This window comes from Acanthochromis polyacanthus, chromosome 22 (genome assembly GCF_021347895.1).
Source record: "Acanthochromis polyacanthus isolate Apoly-LR-REF ecotype Palm Island chromosome 22, KAUST_Apoly_ChrSc, whole genome shotgun sequence".
Lineage (NCBI taxonomy): Eukaryota > Metazoa > Chordata > Actinopteri > Pomacentridae > Acanthochromis > Acanthochromis polyacanthus.
In genome coordinates, this window is record NC_067134.1 from 6655102 (window position 1) to 6671614 (window position 16513).

At 35.9% G+C, this 16513-nt stretch overlaps 1 long non-coding RNA gene across 1 annotated transcript; it reads left to right on the forward strand.

Annotated features, from left to right (window-relative positions):
• Positions 1 to 396: 396 nt before the first annotated feature.
• Positions 397 to 15720, forward strand: LOC127531829 (uncharacterized). Its single transcript, XR_007939004.1, has 5 exons — positions 397 to 525; positions 631 to 718; positions 10402 to 10416; positions 12228 to 12313; positions 15589 to 15720. It is a non-coding gene; the product is annotated as an uncharacterized LOC127531829 (long non-coding RNA).
• Positions 15721 to 16513: the final 793 nt, after the last annotated feature.

A 16513-nucleotide genomic window follows, 5' to 3' on the forward strand; every position in this document is an offset into this window, starting at 1 on the left:
CTTCGTAACTTTGCAGCTTTAATCAATTTTTTTAGTCCCATAAATTTGAACTTTTATCTCTCATCTTTTATCAAATTTCTGTTTTTTCCCCAATAATTTGAAGCTTTTCCATAAAAACTCTTTTGTTTTAAAACTTCTATCTCATTTAAAACAAAAAATCATAATTTTCTTTTCAATCACCCGATAAATCTTTTCTCGTGTCTCCTAAATTTTATTTGAATGTTTTTCCTCATAATCTTCAACTTTAATCTCAGAATTCAGAGTTGTCTATAAAATATATGTAGAATCTCATGTATCGGATGTTCCCTCAGAGTTTCTTGTCAGAATTAAATCAGAATTTAAAATCCGTAATAAAATGTGAATATAATTGGGTCTTGATTGGTTCTTTTTTTAGTTTCTTTCGTCTGCACCTGAAGACATCGCGTGTTCATTCCTGTTTTTTGTGTTGTTGTTTTTTGTGTTTCAGATGCGTTTGTGAACAGTCAGGAGTGGACGCTAAGCCGAACGGTACCAGAACTCAAAGTGGTGAGTTTAAACTCTCCGACAGTGGCAGATTTGTCAAAAAACGTCGCTGTAGATCCAGTAAAGTCGTGTCTTTGTGGCCTGATAACGCTGCTTCCTCCCTCCCAGGGCATTGTGGGTAATCTGGCCAGCGGTAAGTCGGCGCTGGTCCATCGCTACCTGACAGGAACCTACGTCCAGGAGGAGTCGCCTGAAGGTAAAATCCAGCTTCTGTTCCCCGAGTCCGGCTGGATCAGTTTCTGCTGCGTTTTCCTGCCAAACTTATCCCTCCAAAATAAAGTAAATAAAAAACAAAAGCATTTTAAATTGCTTAAAAATAAATCAAAATAAAAGTTGCTAAGTTAAATAAGAGGCTAACAATCTCTGTAACCTCAAAACTCCAAAGTTTACATTTATGGCATTTTTGTGGATTAAAATAAACATTTAGACAATTTCGGTTGTTGAATATGAAATAAAATCCAAGTTTTTGAATCGTTACTACATTAATATCCAGGTTTTAGACACTTTACTACATTAATATCCAGGTTTTAGACACTTTACTACATTAACATCCAGGTTTTAGACTCTTTACCACATTAACATCCGCATTTTTAAGACTTTAGTACATTAATATCCAGGTTTTAGACGCTTTACTATATTAACATCCAGGTTTTAGACTCTTTACCACATTAATATCCAGGTTTTAGACTCTTTACTACATTAATATCCAGGTTTTAGACTCTTTACCACATTAATATCCAGGTTTTAGACTCTTTACCACATTAATATCCAGGTTTTTGACTCTTTACCACATTAATATCCAGGTTTTAGACTCTTTACCACATTAATATCCAGGTTTTAGACTCTTTACCACATTAATATCCAGGTTTTAGACGCTTTACTACATTAATATCCAGGTTTTAGACTCTTTACTACATTAATATCCAGGTTTTAGACTCTTTACCACATTAATATCCAGGTTTTAGACTCTTTACTACATTAATATCCAGGTTTTAGACTCTTTACCACATTAATATCCAGGTTTTAGACGCTTTACCACATTAATATCCAGGTTTTAGACTCTTTACTACATTAATATCCAGGTTTTAGACTCTTTACCACATTAATATCCAGGTTTTAGACTCTTTACCACATTAATATCCAGGTTTTAGACTCTTTACCACATTAATATCCAGGTTTTAGACTCTTTACCACATTAATATCCAGGTTTTAGACTCTTTACCACATTAATATCCAGGTTTTAGACTCTTTACCACATTAATATCCAGGTTTTAGACTCTTTACTACATTAATATCCAGGTTTTAGACTCTTTACCACATTAATATCCAGGTTTTTGACTCTTTACCACATTAATATCCAGGTTTTAGACTCTTTACTACATTAATATCCAGGTTTTAGACTCTTTACCACATTAATATCCAGGTTTTAGACGCTTTACCACATTAATATCCAGGTTTTAGACAATTTACTACATTAATATCCAGGTTTTAGACTCTACTATATTAACAGCCAGGTTTTAGACTCTTTACCACATTAATATCCACGTTTTTAAGACTTTAGTACATTAATATCCAGGTTTTAGACTCTTTACCACATTAATATCCAGGTTTTAGACTCTTTACTACATTAATATCCAGGTTTTAGACTCTTTACCACATTAATATCCAGGTTTTAGACGCTTTACCACATTAATATCCAGGTTTTAGACTCTTTACTACATTAATATCCAGGTTTTAGACGCTTTACTACATTAATCTCCAGGTTTTAGACTCTTTACCACATTAATATCCACGTTTTTAAGACTTTAGTACATTAATATCCAGGTTTTAGACTCTTTACTACATTAATATCCAGGTTTTTAAGACTTTAGTACATTAGTATCCAGGTTTTAGACTCTTTCCTACACTAATATCCAGGTTTTAGACTCTTTACTACATTAATATCCAGGTTTCAGACTCTTTAGTACATTAATATCCAGGTTTTTAAGACTTTAGTACATTAATATCCACGTTTTTAAGACTTTAGTACATTAATATCCACGTTTTTAAGACTTTAGTACATTAATATCCACGTTTTTAAGACTTTAGTACATTAATATCCAGGTCTTTGCTGTGCTCGTATCAAACAGACCATGAAAGATCTCGTGAATATTTCACCATCGGTAGCATCCTGTGATCCGTGGCTTCTTTTTAATGCAGTGAATCAGTAGAAGCTCTTGTCTGGTTGGGAGGTTCAGCCACTGACCTGCTTTTCCAGACTGACCCTGGTTTGGATATGAAACTTTAAAGAGTCTTCTCTGCTCCGTCCCTCGGTGGAAACCTGACTTTTCCCTGCAGCGTGGGCCATATTCTTCATCCAATATTAAAACTGCACAGACCCACTTCCACCAGAGCCCATACAGCTTTAATATTTCACCACATGGGCTGTTTCCTCCGGTGGTCGCTGCACGCAGAGGACGAAAGCCTCTTTTATCGACACAAATTCACCCTTTTCCTCCAAACCAAAGCAGAGATGACACCAGTCCATGGAGGAATCATTGCTATAAACCAGAAGATTCAAATTAAAAGGTGTGCAGATAATCTTCGTCTTTTTATATGGATTTTACAAACAAAACCAAAAAACCCACTGGATTCATCAATGACAAAGTCTAAATTCTTTGAGAATTTGACAACATTCTGGTTTCTTTCCAGATTTTAGACTCCAGCACATTATTATCCAGGTTTTTGTGTGTTTTATCTATATTTTTGCATGTTTTGTACATTATTATCCAAGTTTTTGACAGTTTCAAATGTTAATATCCACGTTTTTGCTCCTACAGTCTGATAATATCCAGGTTTGTTATAGTTATGGTCATCATTTTCTAGTTCTGGACCCCTAAACTGCGGGTTGAGCTTTAGACGGTTTAGACTGGCTTTGTTTGTGGTTTTGGGCTTAGTTCTAGAGAGGTTTTAGACTCAACTTTAGACGGGTTTTGCACAGATTTTGAGTTTGACTTTAGACCAGTTCTGTCCTTGGTCTTGGACTTGGTTACGTTCTTTGTTTTGTCCTGGTTTTGACTTGATTTTAGACAGTTTTTAGACCAGTTTGTTGTTGGTTTTGGTTGAATTTTGAGCTTAGTTTTGGACTGGTTTTGTTCTTGGTTTTGGACTTAATTCTAGATTTTGAGCTTGACTTTAGACTAGTTTTGGACAGATTTAAGACTGGCGTTGTTGTTGGGTTTAGACTGGCTTCTGTCTGGTTTTAAACTGGTTTTATCCTCACTGCTGCAGAAGATACTGTCTTGTTAAAACCCCTCAGAACTCGTCCGTCTTTGTGCTGTAGCTTCTGTTTCTTGGTTCTGTTTGATCGGTTCTTCCTGGATCCTCAGCCAGATTAACGTCAGATGAACGTTCTGCTGGAACCGTCTGAACTGTGACGGCTTTGTGGGCTGAAGCCGGGTGGGCAGCAAAGTTTTCTTCCTAAACAAAGTCTGTTTGATGGTTTTCAGGCTCTAAATATACAAAGAGGTCAGGAAGGTTAATGAGCCGCAGCTCCTCTGTGAACCGACAACAACCCCCAAACCAAACACAAACCAAACACAAACCAAACGCCAACATGAGCTTTATTCACTGTGGGGCAACTTCTCCTTCTGCCACTGAGTAAAGATCTGTAGAAGACCTACTAGACTGGTATCAGACTGGTTTATATCCTGGTTTTAGACTGGTATCAGACTGGTTTATTTCCTGGTTTTAGACTGGTATCAGACTGGTTTATATCCTGGTTTTAGACTGGTATCAGACTGGTTTTGGGCTGGTATCAGACTGGTTTTGGACTGGTATCAGGCTGTTTTATTTCCTGGTTTTAGACTGGTATCAGACTGGTTTATTTCCTGGTTTTAGACTGGTATCAGACTGGTTTATTTCCTGGTTTTAGACTGGTATCAGACTGGTTTTAGACTGGTATCAGACTGGTTTTGGACTGGTTACAGACCAGACTTGATTTAGGTTTTTGGTCCAGTTTGTGTCACAGTTTCAGGCTTAGATTTGTTGACTGGTTTAGACTTGGTTTTAGACCTGTGTTAGACCAGTTTATTTCTTGATTTTGGACTGGTATCAGACTGGTTTTGAACATGCTTTTAGGCATGTTTTAAACTGGTTTCAGCCATGCAAATGTGTCTGTATTGAAGATTTTCTCACATTTTAACACCAGTTAACTGGTTGTGAATTCGTTTTCTACTGGTTTTCAAATGGTGTTGTTACTGATTTTAAACTGGTGTCAGGTTTGGCTATTTTAGATTGGTTTTAGACTGGTTTAGGATGACATTAGACAGGTTTAAGTTGGTTTTAGGTTGGTTTTAGATTGGTTTAGGTTGGTTTAGGATGATTTTAGACAGGTTTATGTTGGTTTTAGATTGGTTTAGGTTGATTTTAAATGGGTTTAAGTTGGTTTTAGGTTGGTTTTAGACAGGTTTATGTTGGTTTTAGATTGGTTTAGGTTGATTTTAAATGGGTTTAAGTTGGTTTTAGGTTGGTTTTAGACAGGTTTATGTTGGTTTTAGATTGGTTTAGGTTGGTTTTAAATAGTTTTAGGTCTGTTTTAGGTTGGGTTTTGTTCTTGGACTTGAACTGGTTTTCTAAAGGCTTTTGTTTCTGACTATGCTGGTTTTAGGCTCATGTCAGGATGGTTTCTTGGTACAAGGCTGGTTTTGAACTGGTTGTAGAAGGTTGTTGTTTTTTTTTTAAGGTTTTCTGGTTGTGATTTTAAGCTGGTTTTATACTGGTCTTTTGTTGCTTTTAGACTAGTTTTGAACTTAGTTTTTAAATGGGTTTTTGAAGGGTTTTGTTGACTTGTTTTGGATTTGACACGGGAATAGTCTTAAACTAGTTTTGAGCAGGATTTTAGACTTGGTGTGGACTGGTTTAAAACTGATGCTGGACTTGGTTTAGATCTGATTCTTTTTTTTTTTTTTACAGGTTTTGTTGTTGGTCCTGAAAAATTCCTCACCAGATACTGAACATATTTAGTAAATCACTTTGAACTACACCTGGTGTCGGGCTCGTGTCTTTGATCACAGTGAATAAATTCCATTCATATGAATCAATTTATAAACTGGTTCCAGAGATAATAACATGAAAGAAAAGCTTCTTCTGTCTCATTGTTGTGTTTGATCTAAAATTCAGAAAACATAAATAGCAAAAAACATCCGTGACTCTGAGCTGGGAATTAATCTGAATAAATACAAGCTGAATATTAAAAATAAACAGAATGAATTTACAATGAGAGATCCAGCCACAAATAGCAGTTCTGCTATGATCATACATATTCAGAATTATGCTAATCTCTGCACTTTCAGAGGGTTTAATTTAAGAAACTGTTCATGTAGTGAAGGAAAACTACGGTGAATAATCTTGCAATGAACATTGCTTTATGATGTTAACAATAATAAAAGAATTCTGAAGAATCTTCTCAAATGAAGTTTACAGATTTGACTAATTTATGCATTTTAATATTACACAACATTATTAAATATTTTTTTTTGGTCCATAAAATGTCATTAAATGGTATAAATTTGGATTTGTGTTTCCCAAAAGTCAAATGATAATTATCATGTTTAGTTTACTGTCATTGAGTCAAAAACCTGCAACTTATCGAACTAAGGCGTAAAACCCTGAATATTAAAGCACTGAATTGTCCAAAAAAAAACAAAAAACAAAACTAAATTTCAAAACACAAAAGTAGAAATTGAAAACCTGGATTTTAATGCACTAAAGAGTCAAAAACCTGGATATTAATGTAGTAAAGAGTAAAAAAACTGGATATTAATGTAGTAAAGAGTCTAAAACCTGGATATTAATGTAATAAAGAGTCTGAAACCTGGATATTAATGTACTAAAGAGTCTGAAACCTGGATATTAATGTAGTAAAGAGTCTGAAACCTGGATATTAATGTACTAAAGAGTCTAAAACCTGGATATTAATGTACTAAAGAGTCAAAAACCTGGATATTAATGTACTAAAGAGTCAAAAACCTGGATATTAATGTACTAAAGAGTCAAAAACCTGGATATTAATGTAGTAAAGAGTCTGAAACCTGGATGTTAATGTACTTTGTCAGTAGGTCAAACTAATCGCCCTTTGGTGTCAGCATGTCAGAAACTATTTGTTCTCATTAAAAGTAGAAAAATACATACTTCCTGCTGACAATCAGCTGTGGGCTGTGGGCATATTGGTGCAGAGCTATAATCTGTACAAAACCAGTCTAATAATAAACCCCAAATTAGTCCAAAACCAAGATTAAACTCGTCTAAAAACCAGTCCACCATCTGCACCAAACCAGTCTAAAACCGAGAGCAAACCTGGTCGAAAACCAAGTACAAAATTTGTCCAAAACTCGTCTAAAATCAGTCCAGAACCACCAGTCCAAAATCTGGTCCACAACCAAGCCTAAATGAGTCCAAAACCAGCTGAACCCCGTCTATGATCTGTGCAAAACCAGTTTAATACTAGCCCAAAATGAGTCCAGCACCAAGAACAAATTAGACTAAAATCAAGCCCAAAATTTGTCTGAAACTGAGTCTAAATCTAGTCTAAAATCAGTCCAGAACCAGTCCACCACAAGGAACAAAAGCAGTTGAAAAACCATTTATAATCTGTACAAAACCAATTTAATATGAAACCCAAAATTAATCCAAGACCAAGAACAGACAAGTCTTAAAACCAGTCTACGATCTGCACAAAACCAGTCCCAAAAGGTGTTTAAAACTGAGTCTAAAAACCATCTAGAAATAAGTGCAGAACCAGGAACAGAACCAGTAAACCCAGTTGAAGCTGGAGTGTAAAGCCGGTGCAGTTTTAATTGAGACTCTGATAGATCCAGACCTGGAACCTGGACGGTTCCTGAGGTGTTGAATCTGGTTTTCTGCTAAATGCCCTCCGGTCTGCTGCCCTAATTACCCCTCAGCTCTGCCAGGAGCTTTGATCTGGAAGCTGAAGAACCCCGTTAGCTAGCGCTAGTGCAGCATCAGAAGGAGGGAAACCGACGTGTTGTTCTGAAATTCCTGCCGTCTAAAAATATGCCGAAGCCCAGATTCCCATGGAGATCGATTGGAACAGAGCTGGAGGCTGGCGAGCGGCGAAGCAACCGCCAAACCACGAACCAGAACTATTCTTAGGCTGCTGCAGTCTGGAAGGAGGCCTGGCTTCAACATGGGCTGCGTTCAGGGACAGTCGGACATCCCAGCTTTCAGATTGTTGTTTCTGATGTAAAAGCACTGAGATGTCAGAAAATAAAACTCAATTACAGAGTTGAAGGAAAAGAGAAAATATGAACAGATCCAAGTCTGGAAACAGTTTAAAAATAACAAAATCCAGTCCAAGCATGTGCTTTAACCAAGTGAAAAAACTAGTTCAAAACCAGTCCCAAACTATAAAACCAGTCCAGAAACAAATCCAGAACCAGTATAAAACCAGTCCAAATCCTAGTCCCAAAGCCAAACACAAACCAAGTCCAGGAACAAACAGAAACCTTCTCTATCAACTCAAAAATCAATTGAAAACTAGCCTGAAACCAAGTCCAAAGCTAAGTCTGAAACAAGTTCCCAAACCAGTCAAAACCAAGTCCACATCTGCTCTTAAACCAATTCCCAAACCAGCCCAAAAACCATCAGAAACAAGGCTAAATTCAGGTCTAAACCCGGCCTAACACAAAATCCAGAACCAAGTCCAACAGCAGCCTAAAAGTAGTCTAAACCAGTCAAAAGCTGTTCTTTTACCAAGTCTAAAACCTGTCTAAAAACCAGTCCAATACCAGGCCAAGGGTGTTTCTAAATCTGTGACAAAAACCAGTACTAAAACAAAGAACTAAACCAGTCTAATTATCAACCAAAAATGAGCTCAAAACCACGAAAAAAATAGTCTAAAAACCAGTCTACGATCTACACAAAACCAGTCCAAAATACAGATCAAAACCAGTTGAAAAACCTGTCTAGAATGAAGTCCAAAACCTGATCCAAAACCAAGCTTAAATCAGTCCAAAACCCATCCAATACTAAACACAAAATTAGTCCAAAACCAAGAGCAAACTATTCTAAAAACCAATCTGCAATCTGCACAGAGCTAGTACAAAACTAAAATCAAACAAAAATCCAAAACTCGTCTCAAACCAAGTCCAAATCAAGTTCCTGAACCAGGTCAAACCCCTGCTCTGACACCAAGTCTAACAGCAGTATAAACCAGTCTAAAACATCAGTGTGTTGCTGTTAAATGATCAGAATTCTCTCCAGACTTCTGTTTATAAAATGTGCTCCTGTTTGTGCTGCGTTCAAGGACAGTCAGACATCCCAGGCTTTGGGTTGTTTCTGAAGACTAAACACTGATAAATTACAAGGTCAGAGGAAAACAGATCCCAGGCCAGTCCTGCTCCAGTTCTCACTGTAAAATGTTTTCATGTAGAATCATGTTTTGTCCTAGTGTCAGTGAACACACCGCCTGACCACAGAAACACAAAGGTCAGTGAACATCCATGGAGATGAAAACGCCTCAGAAACCCCGTTAAAAAGACCGAGGTCTGGCTGGGAAATCACCAGAGCTGTGGTTTGTTCTGCTGCCAAACTAAAAACAAACTGGAAGAACCTCGGCAGAGTTCAGCTTCATTTTCTCACCTGCAGCTGAAACTGTGAGGAAAACAGGAAGTTTAAAGTCACACTGGAAGTATATTTAAACCAGAAACGTCTCAGGAACCAGACGGAACAACTGGATCAGTGATGCAGCCGAGGGTTTGCGTCCACATCAGAAGGACTGGGACAAGCCAGAATAAAACCTGAATGAAACTGGGACCAAAACCAGTTCAAATGTGTTCAAAACCAGATCAAATGTGTTCAAAACCAGTTTAAATGTGTTCACAACCAGTTTAAATGTGTTCAAAACCAGTTTAAATGTGTTCAGGACCAGTTTAAATGTGTTCAAAACCAGTTTAAATGTGTTCAAAACCAGATCAAATGTGTTCAAAACCAGTTTAAATGTGTTCAAAACCAGTTTAAATGTGTTCAAAACCAGATCAAATGTGTTCAAAACCAGTTTAAATGTGTTCAGGACCAGTTTAAATGTGTTCAGGACCAGTTTAAATGTGTTCAAAACCAGCCTTAAACCAGTCTAAAAACAAACTTAGAACCAGTATTAAACAGGTCTAAAACCAGGTCCAGACCTTCCTAAAAGAGGTCCAGAATCAGTCCTAACCAGTCTAAAAGCAGCTGAGAAACGAGTTGATCAAGAAGTTGAAAAACAAGTCCAAAAACCACAATAGAAGTAGTCAGGACCTCCATAAAACTAATCTGAAACCAGGTCTAAACCGGTCTAAGCAGCTCCTAAAGGTTGTTCTAAACCAGTCTAAAAACAAGTCCAACACCGGTCAAAAAATAGATTTAAAACCAGGTCCAGACCTGCCTAAATGAAGCCCAAAACCAGTCCAAGAACAGTCTACAAGCTAGTCTAAAACAAGTTTTAAAAAGTGGTCTCGGACCAGTCCTGATCCAGTCCTACTATTAAATGTTCTCAGAGACCTTATTTCCAACATGGTGGACGGTGGCGTGATCTGATCCAGCCTCCTCTTCTTCTTCTTGTTCTCCTCCTCCTCCTTATTCTTCTTCTTCTTCTTCTTGTTCTCCTCCTCCTCCTTGTTCTCCTCCTCCTCCTCCTTCTTCTCCTTCTTCTTCTTGTTCTCCTCCTCCTCCTTGTTCTCCTCCTCCTCCTCCTCCTCCTCCTCCTCCTCCTCCTTCTTCTCCTTCTTCTTCTTCTTCTTCTTGGATCTCCTGAGGATGAACCCTGCATGCTGCATTAACTGAGTTTTTTTTAAAAGTGTTTTTCCCTGTTTTCTTCTTTTTCTTTCCTGGCTGCTCTTAAAGCTGACGTGGATGCAGGTAACTATGCTCTGCTTTACCTTCCTCCTTCATCCGTCACCGATCCATCGATCCCTGATCACCGATCCATCGATCATCGATCCATTGATTCTGTCTGTGGCCCATCGGGTTCAGTTCAGGTTCAGCTAAATCCACATTTCTGCAGCTCATTTCTTTAGAATTTCCAAAACGTTTCCTGAAGTTAGACGTCATTTGTTCAGCAGACCTGAAGGTTTTTCGTCCAACAACAAACTAAGAGTTCCTCTGGTTCTACTTTGAGGCATTTTTGTCTCGTTTCTCTCATTTTTCTCACTTTGTCTCGTTTTTCTTGTTTTCAATCTTGTTTGTCTCATTTTTTTGTCATTTTCTGTCTCATTTTTCTCATATTTTGCCATTTTTTGTTGTAATATGTTCGTCTCATTCAATATCTAGTTTTTTTGTCCATTTGTGTCTCGCTTTTTGTCTCATTTTGAACAACATTTTGTCTCATTGTGTCTCTTTTTGTTTTGTGCCATTTAGTGTTTCATTTTTCTTGTTTTCAATCTAGTTTCTCTTATTTTTTCTCATTTTGTGTCTCATTTTTCTATTTTAGTGTCTACTTTTGTCGTTTTCTGTCCATCTGAGTAAATCTGACAGATTTTATCCAAAAACAAAAGTGATGATCAGTGACATGATGAGGAGTAACGGTGATAATTTCAGGTTTTTGTCATGATGATGCTGCCGCCGCCGTGCCTCAGACTGACATGTTCATTTAAACAGCCTGAAGTGTCAGTGTGAGATAAAAGCTGCTGAAAGTGAGTCGACTGATTCACCTGCAAACACCTGAAGCTGCTGAACCTGAAGCTGAACGCGATTGGCTGCTTTGACTGTAGCTCCGCCCCTCACGTCTCCATGACAACAACACAAACCAAGACTCAACCCGATCGATACGACCGGTAGATGGTAGCTCCGTTTGTTCAATGTTTGTGTTTTAAGAAGAATCTTCACAAGACTCCTGATAGTGACTCCAGTGTTTTTAATCCAGTAGCTTTATTAATAATCAAAGTTCTACCAGAACCCTCTCAGAACATCTGGTTCTTCATCTCCTTTAACATGCTTTTATCCTGTATACTGGACAGATGTTTGCATTGTTTCCTTTTTACGTGGGCTTAGTCTGGTCATTTGTTTTGAGCTGGTTCTGGTTTTATTCTGGTTCCAGTCTAGTTCTAGTTCTAGTTGTGGTTCTGGTCTAGTTCTAGTTCTGGTCCCGTCCTCCCCTCCTCAGTCTAAATGTGAGTTTTTCGGTCTTAGAGGTGGAACTTGAACTTCCTGCCTCTGAGTCTCATCAGACATCAGCTGAGGAACCAGAATAACTTGTGGACGCCGTTTTTAGCCTCAGTCACTTCCTGTAAACCCTCAGGACGAGGCCCGACCGCCGCTCTGGATTTAGATCCGTCACTGCAGAAGGGTTAACCCTTCGGAGGCCGAATGAAGTCCAACAGCTCCAGGAAAACCTCCCAGAACCAGAACTAAACATAAACACACAACAACTGGAGTCCATTTGGTTTATTTTGGCTCCAGTTTATCTGAAAACTCTGAATTTTTCTGACCTGGATGTTGATCGGAGCTGAGTCAGTCGAAGCTCCACGGATTCACAGAGAAACTCAGAATTTTTAGTTTTTTACAGAATTTAATTTGAGCAAACGGTTTATTTTTGGCCATTTTTAACAGCATATCCTTTCACATGTTTGTTTGTTTTAGCTTCAGGTTTTTAGTTCGTCGCCTTCAGCCGATCGATGGATTCACTGTCCTGTACTGATTACTGATTATTGATTATTGATTGCTGTGTGCAGGCGGTCGCTTTAAGAAGGAGATGGTGGTGGACGGTCAGAGTCACCTGCTGCTGATCAGAGATGAAGGAGGCCCCCCAGAGGCTCAGGTAGGAACTGCAGCGAGAGAAATAGAAAGTATTCACATTTCAGACGTTTCTCTTCTGTTTGTTTCTGAGGTAGTAATTAATTTTAAATAAAAAAGTCAAATTAATAGTGGATTTAAATGAAAATATCGAACCTTTATTAATTAAGTTTAGGCAAAAAAAATTTAAACGATTTAATACATTTTTTAAGAATAGTTTTTACGTTATTAACCTATTTTTATTTAAAAATAAACTATTTAATAATAAATTTAAAAATATGCTTTTCTTAAATACATTAACAATTGAATAACAAAATTAAAGAAAATTAACATTTACTAAATAATTTTAGCATAAAAAATCAACCATTTATTCGTGAATTTTAAGTATTTCAGCTGTTCGTTTATTAATTTTAGGCGTAAATTTCAACCATTTGTTCATCAATTTGAGGTAAAAAGTGCATCCATTTATGAATTAATTTAAAGTTAAAATGTTAACTATTTAATGATAAATTTAAAGAAATAAATCATATTACTTCACAATTTAATAATAAATTTAAAGCCAGAAAATAAAGTTTATTAATTACTAGTAATTTTAATCAATAGATTTTAAGTAAAAACAATTTAATATGAAATTCAAAGTAATTTTTAAAATATTTATTTAATAATTTTAAGTAAAATATTTCAACAATTTAGTATTAAATTTAGAATAAAATATTTACATTTATTAATTTCAACAAAAAAAATTGTAAATTTTAAGTAAAAATTATATTTGTCACTTAATTTTAAATAAAAAAAACAACAACTTAAGGATAAATATAATCTAAAAAAAATAACTTATTGATTAATCTTCAGTGAAAATATTACCAATTGAATAGTAAATTTAAAGAAAAAATAATGAATATTTATTAATTAATTATAAATATATAAATCTACGATTTAATGATGAATTTATGTAAAAGATAAAATCATTTAACCATACATTTTTGTTGAATATTTCATCTGTTCTGCAAAAACATTCAACCATTTATTTATGAATTTTAGGTAAAAATTTCATCCTGTAATCAAGAATTTTAAGGTAAAATATTAACCATTAAATATGTAATGACTTTAATTTAAATATTTCATCTGTTCATGAATCTTTTCTACTAAAAATGTAAATAATTATTCGTGACTTTTTGGTAGAAGTGGGTCAGAAATTCTAATAAAATATTTCAGTTGTTTATTTGTAAAATATAGTTTAAAATTATTCATTAAATGTGTTTCAGTTCTGAATGTGGAGGTTTTAAATGAATTTCAGGTAAATATGTTATTTATTTATGGATGAATTTCAGGTAAATATTTGTTTATTTATGGATGAATTTCAGGTAAATATGTTGTTTATTTATGGATGAATTTCAGGTAAATATGTTGTTTATTTATTGATGAATTTAAAGTAAAAACATTTTTCTTCAGCGCTGAATATTTTTACTGCCTTTGTTTAATAAATGAAGCTCGTTTTTTTCACTGTTTCTTGATGTTTTTCTGCTTTAAATGTTTAAAATGTGGGTCATAAACTGACCAGACTCTCCTGATGTCTCCACTCAGACCTGATGAATAATTCAGATTCTCCTCACCGTTAATCTCATTCTTCTCTTCCACGGAAACCTGCAGAAAACGCCTCAGAAACGCAGAATTTCTTCATTTTAAAGCTTCATCTGCAGACGTCAGACCACAAAAACTTGAAACCCGAATTTAAAAAGCTCTAAAATAATAAAAATGTCGCTTTTAAGGCATTTTTTGTGTAATTTGCTAAATAAATTAGATATGTCTTCATTTTTTCTGCTGTTTATCCTGTTAAATGATCAAAAAACAGCATTTTTAAGTGGAATTAACGACAAAATCCTTCATATTCTGGTTTATTTGAATTTCTTCTGGTAGTTTTGTGCCACATTTAGGCTGTTTTGCATCATTTTGTTGTTTTTCTCTTTTTTTCTTCTCATTTTTGAGTTGTTTAGCATTTTGAGGCCTTTTATTTCTCTTTCTTGACATTTTTATCTATTTATGAATGTTTTTTGAGTCATTTTATGCCTTATTTTTGTCATTTTCTATGTGTTTTTGTGCCATGTCTTGATCGTTTTACGTCCATTTGTGGCTGTTTCTCTGCTTTATGTCTCAGTGTTTGTTTAGTCTCTCTGTGGCTGTTTTTCGTCCCATTTTAGTCATTTTTGTGTCACAAGTTGATCGTCTTGCATCACTTTGCTGCTCTTTTGTCTCTCTGAGGTCATTTTAATGTCTCATTTTGGTCGTCTTGCATCTTTTTGTGGCCGTTTTGTCTGAAAAAATGATGGAAAACAACCAAAAGAATATGCAAAATGACTAGAAAGGGGCAGAAATGGAGAGAAAAGGCCAAACGTGCAACAAAATGAGAACGAAAATAGCAGCAAAAACATGTAAGATGATTAAATTGTGACACAAATTCACCAAAATGAGACGAAAAACAACCAGAAAGAAACACAGAATCAACAATATGTGATCACAAAAACCAACAAAAAGATACAAAACGACCAATATGGGACAAAAAATAACCAGAAAGGGACAGAAAATGAGCAGAAAAGGACAAAATTACAACAAAAAAGATGCAAAACAACATAAAAAGTGACATAAACGATGAAAATGGGCCAAAAATAGCCAGGAGAAGATGCACAAGGCCACATAGGACACAAAACTGACACTATTAGACACTAAAAAGACCGAAAATAGACATAAAATCAGATTAAATAGAAAATCTGACAACAAAAAGATGCAAAGCGACCATGTGGGACAAAAAATGACCAAAATGGAAGAATCAATGACCAGAAAGGTACAAAAATGATCAAAAAGGACAAAATTACATCCAAAAAAAGATGCAAAACATCTGAAATGTGACAGAAAACAACAAAGAATTGACATAAAACAACAAAATGGGACAAAAAGCTACCAGATAGTCATGCAGAAATGTAACATCGGGCATAAATCAACAAAATTACACAGAAATGAGCAGAAAAGCACAAAATTACAACAAAAAAAGATGCAAAACAACATAAAAAATGACATAAAACGATGAAAATGGGCCAAAAACTACCAGAATTTTTGGGTCAGCTGTTTTTTCATCATATTTTCATGATTTCGCCGAGAAACTGAGAATTTTTCATTTTTTCCCCAGAATCTAGTTTCTTAAAAATGTAAATTTTGGGTGAATTTTATTGATTGATTGATTGATTCTGGTTTGTTCCTGTGATAAATGTTGTTTATGTGTGAATAAAGTTGTGTTTTCCTCTCCAGTTTGCGTTGTGGGTGGACGCCGTCATCTTCGTCTTCAGTCTGGAGGACGAGCTCAGCTTCCAGACGGTTTATCACTACTTCAGCCGCCTGGCCAGCTTCAGGAACACGGCAGAGCTGCCGCTGGTGCTGGTCGGCACGGCAGGGTGAGCAGTACCGGTGTCTGCTGAGGCTCTGCTGCCATCTAGTGTCCAAACAACGCAACTACAGCCTCGTTAACCCCCAGAAAACCTCAAAGATCACAAGTTTATTCCGGTTTTTATTCCGCATTTACTGGTTTTACTCATTCACACGTCTCAGGCTTCTTTTGTGGTTGGAGTTTTCTGAAATAAATCACTGAAAATGAGAATAAATGAGCAAAACGGTGAGAAAAAAGGATACACAACAAACAAAACGGGGAGCAAAATGATTAAAATGGAGCAAAAATCGTCAGTATGAGACAGAAGATGAGCACAAAATGGCTACAATGAGTCACAAAAGAGATGAAATGACGACAAAACGATGCAAAGCAACCAAAACTGGACAAAAATGAGCTTTAAGAGACACAGTATGACCAAAATGAGATAAACATGAACAGAGACAGAAAATAGTTACAAAAGATGCAAAACAACCAAAATATGACATGAAACGACCACACAGGAGCAAGAATCGACAGTATGTGAGACAAAAATGAGCACAAAGAGACACAAAATGACTAAAATGAGTCACAAACGAGATAAAATGATGGAAAACTAAGAAAAATGGAGCAAAAATGAGCATTAAGACGGACAAAAACAACAACCTGAGATAAAGCACAATAAGAAAAAGTCTAAAAAGACCAGAAAGAGACACAAAATGAGATGAAAAAATGAACTTAAAGAGACAAAATGACGACTAAAAGATGCAAAGCTGTCTGAATATGACACAAAAGCACAAAAGTGGAGCAACG